At 33.2% G+C, this 14,776-nt stretch overlaps 1 protein-coding gene across 1 annotated transcript in view; it reads left to right on the forward strand.

Moving 5' to 3' along the window:
- Nucleotides 1-14,776, forward strand: part of LOC113070973 (adhesion G protein-coupled receptor B2) — a gene marked incomplete at its 3' end in the record, with an annotated part of 106,893 nt that overhangs the window by 21,791 nt on the left and 70,326 nt on the right. The window lies entirely within an intron of this gene.

Here is a 14,776-nt window from a genome sequence, read left to right on the forward strand (position 1 = left end):
TCCCAGTCTTGAATCAGAACATCCAGTCACAGACACATTTCCCTGCAGTACTGCATGTAGCTGTCTGTGGAGCTGAAATAGGTCAAATCAATGAGACGGTTTCACAAACAGGAATTTAGGGTCTTTAAGCTGTAATTTTTTTTTTTTTTTTTAGTTGAATCTGAATTAATATAATTAAATGTAGAATATTCAAATGCACTGTAACGTTCCTCATAGCTTTAGTAAAGTCATCATACATTAAACCCAGATGACTTAAAATTACACTTGGTACATTTGGAAATTTCTGGAAATTCTGACAATTCATACAGTGGATAAAAAAAAAGATGTAGAAATAATATTCACTCTGAAATTGCTACCAAATTTAATAAAAAGATGGCAAGTAACACACCATATTAAACTGAAATGTTGAAGTAGAAATAATGAAATAATATTTTTGTGTAGAACATACTGCAGTATTATTTGTTTCATTTACACTTAAAAAGCAATCTTTGTTTTTTTTTTTTGTTTTTTCTTCTACAGTGCACATTTTCCACTAATGTCTTTGTAAATTGCCTGTAAAGCCATTCACGGACTGCTGTACCATTACACAAGTCTGTTATTACAGTATCATCTATTTCATATTTATCCACCCCTGAATGTCCCATAAAAGAAGTGTATTGTGGTTGGTTGTATTGTTTGTCAATTAGACAACCGCTTCCATGACTAAAGTGGGCTGCAGTTGGCCACAATAACCTACAAAGTGTACTAGATTTTATGCTGATAGTCTGGTAGACTAGTAATTGAATTGAAAGATCATTCTCTATCAGATTAGCTGATTCTACAGAACTTTTTACATCCATTCAACATTAGATGTTGTCTCATGCTATATTTGGATGGTTTCCAAATAGGAAAAAAAGCCTATACACAAGAAAAAAATAATAATAATAAAGAAGTCATCACAGCTCACAGATGAAGAGACAGAGAAGTAATTATTTGTTCATTTAAGGATTCTTCGCAATACATTAGTACATTAGCACAGCTTGAGTCTTGGTATGGATGAAAATAATTATTTTTGCAGGGTTCATCACCACAAACATCCCCCTTCACTCCCCACCGAGAGTATGTGAGTGCATGTCCCGCATTGACTCATTGCATCTGTATGAATCTGCGAGGATGTGTCAGTTCTTGTAAGTAGTCGATTTAAAGGATTTCACTGGGAGTTGGCATGACATCCTCAAACCAACCAAATGGCCCACTGTATGTGTTGATTTTAAAATGTTTTTGTCTGCTTGGGCAACTGCAGGACACTATGCTGGCAAAGACTTTGTGTTTACAATTCAATGTTTTAAAAGCCCATATGTCTTTTCTATCTGTCTACCTATGTTTTAAAGAGAAATGTATTGCAGTGAAGTATAGAGTTACATAATTTACATAAATAAGTTGTAAATAAGTCCATCATAATGCCCCACATACACAGAGATTTGCATTGAACCATGCTTCAAAACACCATGGTATCATCTGTCAGTACATGCTTTGTTTACTAAAGCTTGTGTGCTGAAAACAATGTGGGTCATGATGAGATACTTGTGAAGTTCTTAGATTAATTTGGTCAACACCAGGACACATCTAATCTGTCAAACACAATTTGCATTAATAGTAAAGTCACCAAAACTAAGAAGTAACATAAGGTGACGTGCAATCATGTTATATTTTGGACATGGGTGCCCATTATGGGATGCTTGCTATTATGTTTGCTGGTGCTGACACTTGGCTTCAGGAATTCCCAAAAGATTCACCAAAGACTTATTATTGGTGGTTGGCCATCTTTTTTATAACAACAACAACAAGAATTCTCTCTTTTATTTTACTTCTTTCATAAAAAAAAAAAAAAAAAAAAATTATAATAATAATAATAATAATAATAATAATTATTATTATTATATTATTATTATTATTATTATTATTATTATTATTATTATTATTATTATTATTATTATCATTATTATTATTATTATTTTGCCAATTGTTGAACAGCCAAACCCCCTTCCATAATCACAAACTGTTATAAGTCCATTTCTTTTGCTGGAGTGACAGAGTGTTAACGTGCACAGCTACTGCAGCCCCCAGTTTACTCCAGGCTTTAGAAACCCTGTATGGTTACATGCACATTCATTACGAACTAAGCATTCCGTTTTTCCGGATTGTGGAGTCTGAGGCTGGCAATTCGACCTTGCCTCTAGCGGTGCTCTCTTTTTGACCTAGAATCCCATGTTGCTCTTTGGAGCCGGGCTCGTGCCAGAGGGAGTAAAGTGACAGGGTAAATAAAATAACAGGATGTTGATCCCAACAACCTTTTTCTGAGTAGGTATGGAATAAATGCTTTAATCCGGCTCCTAATCCGCACCACTGCCATCCATCACCCTTAGGCCACCATTCTCCACTGCTGAGGGAAAGCATGCAGCTACTAGCCACACACGGAGAGGGCTCTTTTTAAATTCAATCTGACAGAATTTAGTGGACCCTGTGTTAAGTTTGACATAATGTTTCTTTTTTAACAAAACATGCAGTGTATTTCAATCTAAAAGCACATTTTTGTAGAATAATATGTATTCTTTATTACTCCTCCATTCAGCCCCAACCCCCACAAAATAATTAACAATTGTTGATTTATTTAGATTTTATATATATATATATATATATATATATATATATATATATATATATATATATATATATATATATATATATATATATATATATATATATATATATAATTTGTTCTATGTTGTTAATCCATATTTAAACATATTCAAATCTTCCCTAAAGGTATATGCACAATAAATGGATAAATAAATACAAAAACACATACATAAGATACCTCCTACTTCTAAAATAAAATCAGCGCACCCTGTGAGATTCATAGCTTTGCAAGCTGCAGCCACTCCGCATTATTATCCTTGGAAATATATGTGAAACCCATAAAAATAAATAGCATTAATAAATAAATGGAATGAACCATGCCAGTGACTTTACATACAGATGAAAATGACAGTTTAAAAAACTATAATCAAAAATAAAACATGCATTAATAGCTTTAAAATTAAACAACACACTCTGGGGGGATGCAGAAACTAAAACTGTTATACTGTTCATTATTTTAATTTAATGTAAAACGTATGAAATAAAATCATGAATTGACATTTACACAAATATACAATAGAAGCAAAGGCTTTGAAACCTACAGTAAATATAAATTAGAGGCATCATGATGGAGGAAGAAATAATAATAATAATAATAATAATAATAATAATATTAATAATAATAATAATAATAAATACCACTATGATAAAGCCATGATGTTTATTCATTAATTTCAATGGGTTGATCATTAACGCTTGATGTCAGATTTGTGGAAATGCTTAAGCATATAATATATACACACACATATATATATATATATATATATATATATATATATATATGTATGTATATGTATATGTATATATATATATATATATATATATATATATATATATATAGGATGAAGGCATTTGTGGGATCTTTTTGGCATGCGATCTGGTTACAGTCTGGTTTACAGACTCCTGAACTCTCTGTGCACCCTCTCATTATCTGATGATGTCTCTAACAAGGCCATGACTCAGACTTTCTCCCACACAATGGACTGTACAGTAGATCAGCTGCTAGAGCAGCTTCTGTTTTTATGACACCACAGGAGAAAATAATCACAGCAACCTAATAGTGATTCCTGGAGCCATTTGGCTTACAGGGATTTTTATCTTAGCAAAGCAAAATATCAGGGCACATACAGTCCTTCCCTGTTAACCCCAGGTTACACCAATCCCCCCGTCTGAGACAGTAAGCCATAAGCATCTTATGGTTAAAATGAGCTGAACTGGGATAATGTGGAATCTATCTTGCAGCTAGAGCTGCTTCATGCCCCATTATCTGTCTTTCTATGCTAGACCTACATCTCTACATCGGGCCTCTCTCTCTCTCTCTCTCTTTATATTTGTTCCTTCCAACGTAATCTTCTGCTTGCTTCCTGTTCATGTCATTACACACGCGTTGGGTGAGCTTTCCATGCTGTTTTCAATGAGTATGTTTGAGTTTGTCTTTGAGTCACTAAAGATTCAGTGTTCTATATTTAGATTTAAAACACCTGATGCGGAAATAACCCTGTACCTCCTCTGGTGGTTTAGTGTGTAAGTGTCCGAAGTCAAGTGTGTTTGTGTGTGTATGTTTGTTGGGGGAGTGGCTCCCAGGGCAGGGGACGGGGTTAGTGTGTCACTAGAAACACCAGCAGGTTGAGTCTGAGCAAGCGTCTGTCTGCTTACATAGAGCATCTGCTTGGAGTTAGACTAAACCACTGCGGTGAGTACATACATATTATTATTATTATTATTATTATTATTATTATTATTATTATTTTATGAAAACTAGTCTAGAGAGATGATCATGACCACTAGAAAGGATAGTTTGAATATCAAAGTTTTTGTTTTATTGGATGGCGGAAAAGATCATCCATCATTTTGGTTGTTCATATACTCCCTGTCATTATTATAGTAATGCATTAGTATGTTAAATATAAAGAACATATTTGGAAGATCATTTAAATTTAATTGTGAAGATCTCAAACTCTTGGAAACTATGGCATATAAAAGGACAAAAACATCAAGAAACTAAGATCTGTTGAGGTTTCTAGGGCTTGGTTTAGATGACTGATCTGAAGGTCTTGCCCTGGTTTAGTCAGCTACTTCTTCATCCATTTGATGTTGATGTTGGTCAGGTCATAAAGCAACAATGTTCTTGACACTCCACTGTGGTCATCACTTCAGATAATTTTGTCTTGGATGTTGATTCAAGAAGCTGTAACACCAGTTGTGCAGGGCCGCTAGTCATACAAATTGCTAACCTGCCTGGAATCTTTCCCATCAGTGCACCAGGAAGAAGGCTAATCTCTTTAAAGAAGCTTTACAATTATCGTCAAGAAAGTAAAGGTGAAAGGTCAGTTACAAGCACTTTCCATGCATGAGTTTGTTTCTATGAGTTTATGCTTCTGATGACAAGGAATTTATCTTTCATACTTGTGGGAACACTTTTTTTTTACGTCAATGCTACAGTTTCTGCAATAGATCAGTTCTGAGGCATCATGTCCAGGTGAAAGATTAGAAACAAGTTAGAATTTGTTTGACATGCAGTAGAAGTATAGAGTTGTTAAATCAATGTGGATAGCATAGTCCAGAAACTTTGATGTTGGAAGTATTTCATGACTTTGGTAGTATCAGGAGAAAATTCTTAAAAGCAGAAGGCTTCAACAAAAGTCTCCAAAAAGAAAAATATATCGAGATCTTGTTCATGTTGTTTTATTTCTTTCTTTTTTTTTCTTTTTTTTTTCTTTTTTTTGGACTGCTACTGTACAAGTTAGAAATTGCTCCTGGTGCTGAGGGCATTTTAACGTTTTTTGAAAGGATTTCTTCCCCACTCCCACCCCCAATTTGTGTTTGCATTATCATAGGGTGTTTAATTAACACCTTGTGACTTGTAAAACCAAGATTTACCCTCCTCCGCACCATTCATGGTAATTTCCATTTAAGGTTACGGCAAAAAAAAAATAAAAAAAAAAATAAAAAAAAATAATAATAATCATTGTTTTTGTCATTATGCCATACAAAAGACCTACAAATATAGATTATTATTGGTCGACTGATACTAAGTTTCAAGCGATCTCTTTGGTGTACATTCCAGACTGACTGTCAGTGTGTTTATTAGTAGAACAGATTTTTAATGACCCTTTCTGCAGAGCACTTGGGTAGTTGGTGGTGACAGGTGACTTGTGAGTGAATGAATGTGGTTTTGAACGAATCGTTGAACAAATCAATCTTATAACTCAGAGTCTGTTTACCAAATAGTGCAGGGAACCGTCTTTATGAGTGAGTCATTGAATCATTCACTTTTATAAAAAAAAATGCTGATTCATTCAGAAAGGAAACAACACTTGGTGCTGTTGTGTATTTGTTTGGAACTGTTTTCATTTGCAGAGCAAAAACAGACAAAGAAACTGATGTGTGTGTGTGTATATATATATATATATATATATATTACATTTTCATAATTCTTCACTGAACACTTTTTCACAGTAATCATATAGGGCATATTTAGCTCATAATGCAGATGCCTATAACCAGATTAGAATTAATTGCATTGCCGAAATAAAACTGTTCCTCACATGGATTAGCTGTCAGAATCCAAGTTGTTCTTTTTTTTTGTTTTAAGGCACATTTTCAGTCTTCATGGTAGACGTGAGTCCAACTTAACTGCCACCCTTTGTCAATACAAGGGCTGCTTTAATTCACCAGAGCTTAATCTCTTTTACCAACGTTTATCTCATGTTTCATCACATGGTTTAGGGCAGCACATGTTGTAGTGGATATTAAAAACAAAAAGGCGACAAAGTCAATTTGGTCTGTTCTGTAATCTGATCCCCCCCCAGACTACTGTCACAGCAGATCTGTCCATTTAATCAGAGACCTAAACACAAACACGGGCTTGGCCATTGATAAGGAAGGGAATGCGCTGCTGGTTCATTAAACGTATCACAGCATGTGCTAATTAAATAATGGAGCGGCACTCACATACCAAAGGGTGAAAAATGACTGCTTTGGCATTTTATTCTCCATATGTTACCGTTTGCCATTTGCTTTTAGCATGTATATTTATTTTTTGTGTGTATGACAGAGTGGCAGAGTAAGAGTGAAAATGCCTAAGCCACTGATAATTGCATGAGAGAAAAACCTCAAGGTTCACAGAGTCTGTTTACCATGCTGGCTAATATTGTGAAGAGGGAGGGTATGTACACAGGGTGCCCATGTGTTTTCCTGATGCTATTTTAGCATATGGCTATTGAGGTTATGCTTGGGAGGGTATTAAATTGTGAATTAAATTGTGTTGGACTTATGCCAAGGTTTTTTTTCTGGATTTAGCCCTGTGGAAATTTGGTTCATGGTACTGCCATTATCATTTTTGTGAAGCCGTGGTTCATTCATGATCTCAGAGTCTAAAGCCATGGTATGTTCATAAGAATGACGGGGGCAAGTTGGCTCACCTTACTGAATAATTCTCAGTGTTGGTTTATTGAAAAAAAAAATATATATACAGTTAGTGCAGACACAAACCTTAAGGTGCTGTCCAATCACCGTTTTGGGCACATTTTCATCCAGTCATTTCAATAGGAGTTCATGCAATCTGGAATTTCATGTGAGGACCTATATACCTGTCATTTATTTAAAACAGATATTTTGAAAATATATAATGATGTGTACTGATATTTATTGATTTACTGTTGACATTTGTGTGGATTTTTGAGACAAACCTTTTTAGTAATTTAAATATATGGTTTTCCATGGCAATGAATAGTTAACATATTTATATAGTATGTTATGTACATGCAACTTCAAATTCAATTAAGAAGCTAGATAGGGACAACAATGCACCAGGATCCCATTCTAGTATTCAAAACACAGCATCTTTCCAGCAGGTATAATCTTATGTAAAGATAGATAATGTCCCGAAGGGCTGTAAATGATGTTGTCCGGACAGCGTACCTGTCTCATTCTGAGAGCTCAGTAATTGGATGATTTTAGATCTGCCAAACAATGTTTTAGATGATCTTCCACAAAGCCCTGTATCTCTTATCTCACCTGCTCCTGTTCACCTGCTGTTGATTAATATCCCCGGGAGGTTGCACCTGGGCCCGGTTTTTCAAAAGGTTTAATCCAGATAAAATTGATCGGGATTTAGTAATCCTTTTTTTGCGATCCGTGATCACGTAATCCAGTTTACTTTTGGATCCAGTTTTTTAAAGCAACATCGGATTGGATCAATCTGATCCGGATAGGAACTTTTCAGGATCACCAAATCTGGATAACCAGTGCTCAAACAGGATAGGAAATCACAATGTAGAACTATAGATATGTAAAGAGCAACTAGCCAGTTGGGGTCAATATAAATTATTTTTTATTTGAAATGAAATCCCACACATTGAAAAAAAAAAAAAAAAAACTAAAAACAAGCAAAACCCCACCCCATCCTCTTCCAGCAGTCCGCTCATCTGAGACTTACAACACAAACAATGTACATTGAGGATATTTATAACAAGTATCAAGTATAGATGTTTAAAAAAAAAAAAAAAAAAAAAAAAAAAAAAAAAACTTATGAATAAATAGGATATCTTGTAAGATACTGCATGATCCAAATATAGTATTATTTGATACATTTTTAAAGTTTTCATTACATTTCTGCCATGAAATCCACGCTGAATCCACCCTTCTGATGGCATCAGTTTAATCCAGATTTTTTGGATCAAAGTGATCCAAATCCTACAAAAAAGTTCTAAAAAAAAACAAACTAAAGGTTTGATCCGGATCAAAACTGAGATTGGATTACGTGATCTAATCTGATTATGTAATCCGTTTTTTCTTTTGAAAAACACATTTTCAAAATTTGATCCAATCCATTATCCAAAATCCTACTGGATTACTTTTGAAAAACCGGGCCTTGATGCTCTATGCTTGATCCTACACTGTTAAAAATCGCTGTAAAAAAACGGACAAATTTTGACAGTAACATACTGTTTTTCATTAAAACGGTGCATTCTGGGTAATATTCATCATTTTCGAGAAGGTAGCCTGCTGCTATATATCGCTAATTAACAACGTTCAAAGTCGACACTCAGCGGCTGTGTTTCAAATCACACCCTACACCCTCATTCACTATTCCTTACATGAGTTTACTAATATAGTCCACCTGACAGAGAGAATGAAAACTAATAAGTGAATTGAACTACATGAACTACAATCACATGTTTTGTGATGTTCAGAACTGATCTGTTTATTTATTTTGTGGATTGTCACCATTGTTGTGATTCATACGCTGATTCTTGATCTTTTTGTCTAAATTACAGCAAAGGTTTTTTTTTTTTTATTATTATGAGTTAAATTTTCTTAACAGTCTTTCATGACTTATGGCTCAGCAATGAATCTTCTTATGGTGTAGTATCAATAAGAGAAGAGACACGGGATTAGTTCACAGATAAAAGTGTTTGTTCTTGTAAATCTATAAACAACAATACCAGATATTTTTTTTTTCTTCTGTGGTCATTTGTTTTGCTATAACAATTTCCAAAGGCGCATTGTTATAGCATGTAAAAAAAAAAAAAAAAAAAAAAACCTTAGTTGTTGAAAAAACACGTTCAAGAGCCCAACTAAAGTAAACACTAATCTCCATCATGGTAGTGAAAAAAAAAAAAAAAAACACCTAAACCTATTTAACTCTCAATAAGATCTTCTGTAGACATCTGACATAAATAAAGTCAGTCTGGTTAGTAATGTGAATCTGGTAAAGCTGTTTTAGTAGTTGTTTAATTAGATCTTGAGAGATTTGATGTATTCTTTTATTCAGTTGATTTCATTTAAGGCAGTGGTTGAATTAATTTTTAGTTCTTGTGTTTCTCTCTCCTTCAGTGATTCTGGAGGTGTTTATCACTAATACTCAATCATCAATTAATCACATAATTATCTCATTAACTTCACTAATTTAGTGTTACTCAAACACTCTGTAGTGTGCACACATTATAAGTGTTCATTTAAAACTGAGGATTTTGGTGTGGGGTTTAAAGGGTTAAAGATTTAAGATGAAGAAAAAACAGCATGTAACATAATTTAACAGTAATAAACTGTAATTAATTTACAGGAAACAAACTGTAGAAAAACAGTTATTTACTGGCACCCCTGCTGCCAGTAAATAACTGTTTTTCTACAGTTTATTGCTGTAAGTTAATGGTTGCCAGCAAAACCAGTGTTTTTCTCCAGTTTGTTGCTGTTAAGTCAAGGAAAAACAGTAATATACTGTAAAATGTAAACGTCAGATTTACCAAATGAAAAAAAAAAAAGTTAATTTAACTAAAATATTTGTGGACATCCATAGAAAAAAAATATGCAAAGTCATACACTGATAATAAGAGTAAATATTGAACTCGACTGTAATAATGTGTGTTTGCACAAGAGAGATCTGTTAGTTTAATGTAGTTTTGTTGTTCACCATTGTGCTGGAGAGTAGAACCTGTGCTTCAGTCAATGATGAGCCACAAATTCTGATCTTCTGCTGCTTTATATAAAGACAGTAAATGTGGGTCCGCTGATACAGTGGTGACCTCTGTGTTGAGTATTTCAGCACATACATGTGTGCTATAGCTGACAATGAGCTGCAGTGATTTGAGTAAAAGTCATGTATTTAGTTACTTTATTACTGCACATTAAGTGTTTGCATCTTTATATTAAGAACTATTCCTTCTCAGTGAAATCAAATGAAATAAGTTCATAGTACTAACATCGTAGGAATGCTAGTTTTTAAACTTGAACTGTTTGAAGCAGTGGGAGTGGAGTTAATTTCCATGGTAGAATTTACGGTAAAATACTGTAAAAAAAATAAGAGTGATAAATTAATGGTTGAGAGCTGTAAATTAACAGTACTTTACTGGCACCCCTGCTGTTATTTAATGGCAGAATTTTTTACTGTGTAGCCTAACAAATACCCAGAATTCCATTCACGTGTCTATTAGCTCATCTTTATTTCTGTTGGTGTCAGAGAGACTTTGAATAGGAGTCACCTCAGATCAGCTGACTCTGAAATGTCAATCTGCAGATCAAGGCTAGAGAAAGATTGCACTTGCATTGCATTAGGTGGGTTTTTATTTATTGAGCACTAGTTGTGGGAGTGTATGTGTAGAAGAAAAGAATGGTGCAAGTTTATGAGAGAGAGAGAGAGAGAGAGAGAGATGAAAATATAGCCAATGCCGATGTGCTCGTGTGTTGCTTCTATGCAGGTTTATGGCAAGGATGCATTTGTTTCACTACTATTTCACAAAACATTTGCACTAGGAATGAATTTCTCACAATTATAGCATGTGATTATTTTTTGGGGAAAATCTAAGTAGTGTTTGAGTTGTTTACTAAAAGGGCGCAGTTAACAAAAGAAAAGGAAAAACACTGCCTAATCACTGCCCGGGGTTAACAGTGAATATAGGCAATTGATGGAGGATAGAGATCAGCTCCTTAAAAAAAAAAAAAGAAAGAAAGAATAAAAGAAACTATTGAATTATGGTCTATATATTTCTATGAGGAATAAAGTAATCCAGACTTTACGAAATACCAAATCCATTTTTAATTGAGAGATCGAAAGAGGATGAAAAAAGCTAATGTTTTAGTAAAAGATCCATTAACTATAGCAACTAATTTTGATACATATTTTATAAATTCATTTGATGAAATAGCCCAGCTTTTTACCTTAAAAAAAAAAAAATTACTTATAGACCTATTAATTGTGCCCAACCTATTTTTCAAATAGATGAATTAACTGAATTAGAAGTAGCTAATATTATTGACGCATTAAAAATCTCTAAAGCTGTGCTTGATTTTGTTTTTAATTATTATTATTATTTTATTATTATTATTATTATTATTATTATTATTATTATTATAATAAAGATTCCTTAGTAGGCCCAATAACACATATTGTAAATTTGACCTTTTAGGCAAGCAGTTGTTCCATCAGCTTGGAAGGTGGCTACAGTTTCTGACTAATCATCTAAATAATGGTTTTACTTCTTTACATCCAATGCATTTTTTAATAATAATAAAACAGTAATCATTTAATGGAATCATCTAGTTGTCTAATTGTCTGTTTGTTAAGAAAGTCAAATGCTTGTTAGATAAGAGTATGTCCTTTGGTGCTGTCTTATGAGAATTATTGAAGGCATTTGACACTGTTGACCATCAGGTTATTTTATCTAAACTACCAAATTAAAGATTTTCAGAAGAGGCTACACTTTGGATAAAATATGATCTTTCAAATTGAAAACAATGTGTGTGTATTGATGGTACAAAGTCTTCATACCATGCTTACTCCAAGGGGGTCCCACAAGGCTCCATCTTGGGACCAATTTTATTTTCACTTTATATTAATGATTTGCCCAGAGTATGTAAATATGTAAATGCTGTATGCAGTTTTAGTAGTAATTTTGAACCACACTAATAACTTTGTAAAATCTTCTTTTCATTTGACGTGACGCGATGTGAAATGACGTGACATGACATAAATTAATTTTACAGGGTTTTATCTCTATTTTTGCTGCTTGAGTAGACTAAAATTTGAGATATTCATTTAATATACCTGCTTCTTTTATTCCACAAAATGAAAATACCAAGATGAAAATAAATGCATTTTAATATTGTACCACCTCTTCTATGTTTAATAGAGGTCTATTGTAGAATATATGGCTCTGATTTTAACTATAAAACCTATTTCAATACTGTTGTAACTGTCTCTTTGTACTGCAGTTCATGGGGCTGTAGCAAATCTGTGCTAATTCAGTGAAGTCTGTGACTGTTAACAAAGACCTGTTGTCTGGATGAACCATTCAAAATAGAGGTACTAGTGTGAATTTACAGTTCAGGATATACAACCAAAAAATGTTGGTTATGCACTAAGGAAAACTGGTCTCAAATTAAACAGCACACACATTTGACAGGCTGTAATATTATAGGGGACACTGAATGAAAATTTCACTTTTTTAGCTTGTTTTGCATTTAGTTAGGTTTCTGGCGTATCTGCCAGTCTGAGTTTGAAATGCGTCATCCAATGAACTCGTTCAAATTGCAGCCAGTTTCTATGTAGATAGCTAACTATTTGATAAAGACCACCTCTGAGCCATAAGTAGAGTCCAAGGCAGCAATTCTGGAGTCTAGTGTGGACACGCCCCATGGAAAAGAGGGTCGGGGTGAAAAGAGGGTTGGGTAGCTCATTATCATTTAAAGAGACATGCACCGAAACGGGTGGACAGACCTGTTTTTGAAAAGGTGTTGGTTTTTTTTCTGTTTTTTTAACCCCAAATTTTTTTATCAAAGTATGTTTCAGACATTTCATGAAGATGCTAAAGAATCAAATCAACTTGTGGAAAATGAGCATCAGATGTTCCTTTTAATATAAACCATATGTTTAGGACAACTTGGATTGGATTGTGATCAAGGTGCAGACAAAAAAAAAAAAAAAAACATGACACACATACGTTACCATTCACACATTTTGGGTGAGTAAGGTTATTATGTTTTATGCATTTTTGGACAAGTCTCTAATACTCACCGAGGCTGCATTCATTTGATGAGAAATACAGTATAAACAGTAATATTATAAAAAAAATAGTATTACAATTTAAAATGACTATTCTATTGGTATATACTTTGAAATTTAATTTATTCCAGTGTTGTTAAAGTTGAATTTCTGCAGCGATTACTCTAGTCTTCAGTGTCTGATGATTCTTCAGAAATCATTCATTTTTTAATTTTTATTTAAAAAACATGTCTTATTATCATCAATGCTGAAAAAAAATAATAATAATTTGAGCTGCTTATTAATTGCATTTAATTAAGGATGCTTTGATGAATAGACCATTCAAAAGAATATCATTTATATAAAAGATAAATATTTTGTAATATTATTAATGTCTTTACCATCACTCTTGACTAATTTAATGCATCCTTCCTGAAAAAAAAAAAAACAAAAAAAAAAAAAATAATAATAATATATATATATATATATATATATATATATATATATATATATATATATATAATCTTAGTGACCCTAAACTTTTGGATGGTAGTGTAAATGCAGGCATACTGTAATATAAATAGGATTGTTGATAGATGAATTAAGGAGATTAATGAAAGTAGGATTTAAAGGTCCAATGATTTGGATTTTCTTATATATATATATATATATATATATATATATATATATATATATATATATATATATATATATATATATATATATATATATATATATATATATATATATATATTATGTTTCCTGAGGTCTACTTATATTGTTAGTATGATTTTTACATTTAAAATTTAGAAATAAAAGTTATTTTTATATCCTCTGTCTAAAATCATTTGAATGCAGTGATCTAGTCATTGCAACGCATTTTCTCTCACAAAATGCATTCACCACAACTAACAGCAAACACAATATCAACATGAATACAGCAAGAGCTTTGTTGTGTAGCATAACAGTGCATTCATTAAAACGGCAGTTTGGGCAAGTGTGCAGATATACTCGCGATGTGTGATTGACAGCTCCGAACAATATAAAGGGAGCATTCTTTGATCACTCTCTGTAGTTTAATCACAATTTAAATAACATATTTGTTTCATGCTATGCTACTAAGAGAAACTATGTGAAGTTGATCGTTTAGTCAATGGCTTGATTCACTGATGCATGAACAGTATTAAACAATTTAGAAATAAAGTCTGTGTGAACTTGAATAATTAGCTACAGATCAGAAATCACTGATCACAGATCAGACATTAATGAACACTGTTACTCACAGTTTGTGGCAGTGCTGTCGAATCCATATCGTAAAACTCTGTTTGTAACACCTGTGCTGACATTGCGACTGAATTAAATGTAAAAAAATAAACTGACTCCATTTCCTCCAAATTCTCTGGGTGGGCACCTTTCCCTGTATGGGGTCATATGGGGGAAGATTCCAGATTGGCCCGTTTGAGCTCTCATTTTCTCAAAGGCAGAGGAGGGCTTGGTTTACACCTATCGAAATTTCTAGCCACTGGGGGACCATAGACAGGCTAAGGAAACTCATATTAATGTTAAAAAACCTCATAAAGTGAAACGTTCATGTCATGGGACCTTTAACAAGCA

The sequence above is a fragment of the Carassius auratus genome, unplaced genomic scaffold (genome assembly GCF_003368295.1).
Source record: "Carassius auratus strain Wakin unplaced genomic scaffold, ASM336829v1 scaf_tig00005520, whole genome shotgun sequence".
In the NCBI taxonomy this organism is placed as follows: domain Eukaryota; kingdom Metazoa; phylum Chordata; class Actinopteri; order Cypriniformes; family Cyprinidae; genus Carassius; species Carassius auratus.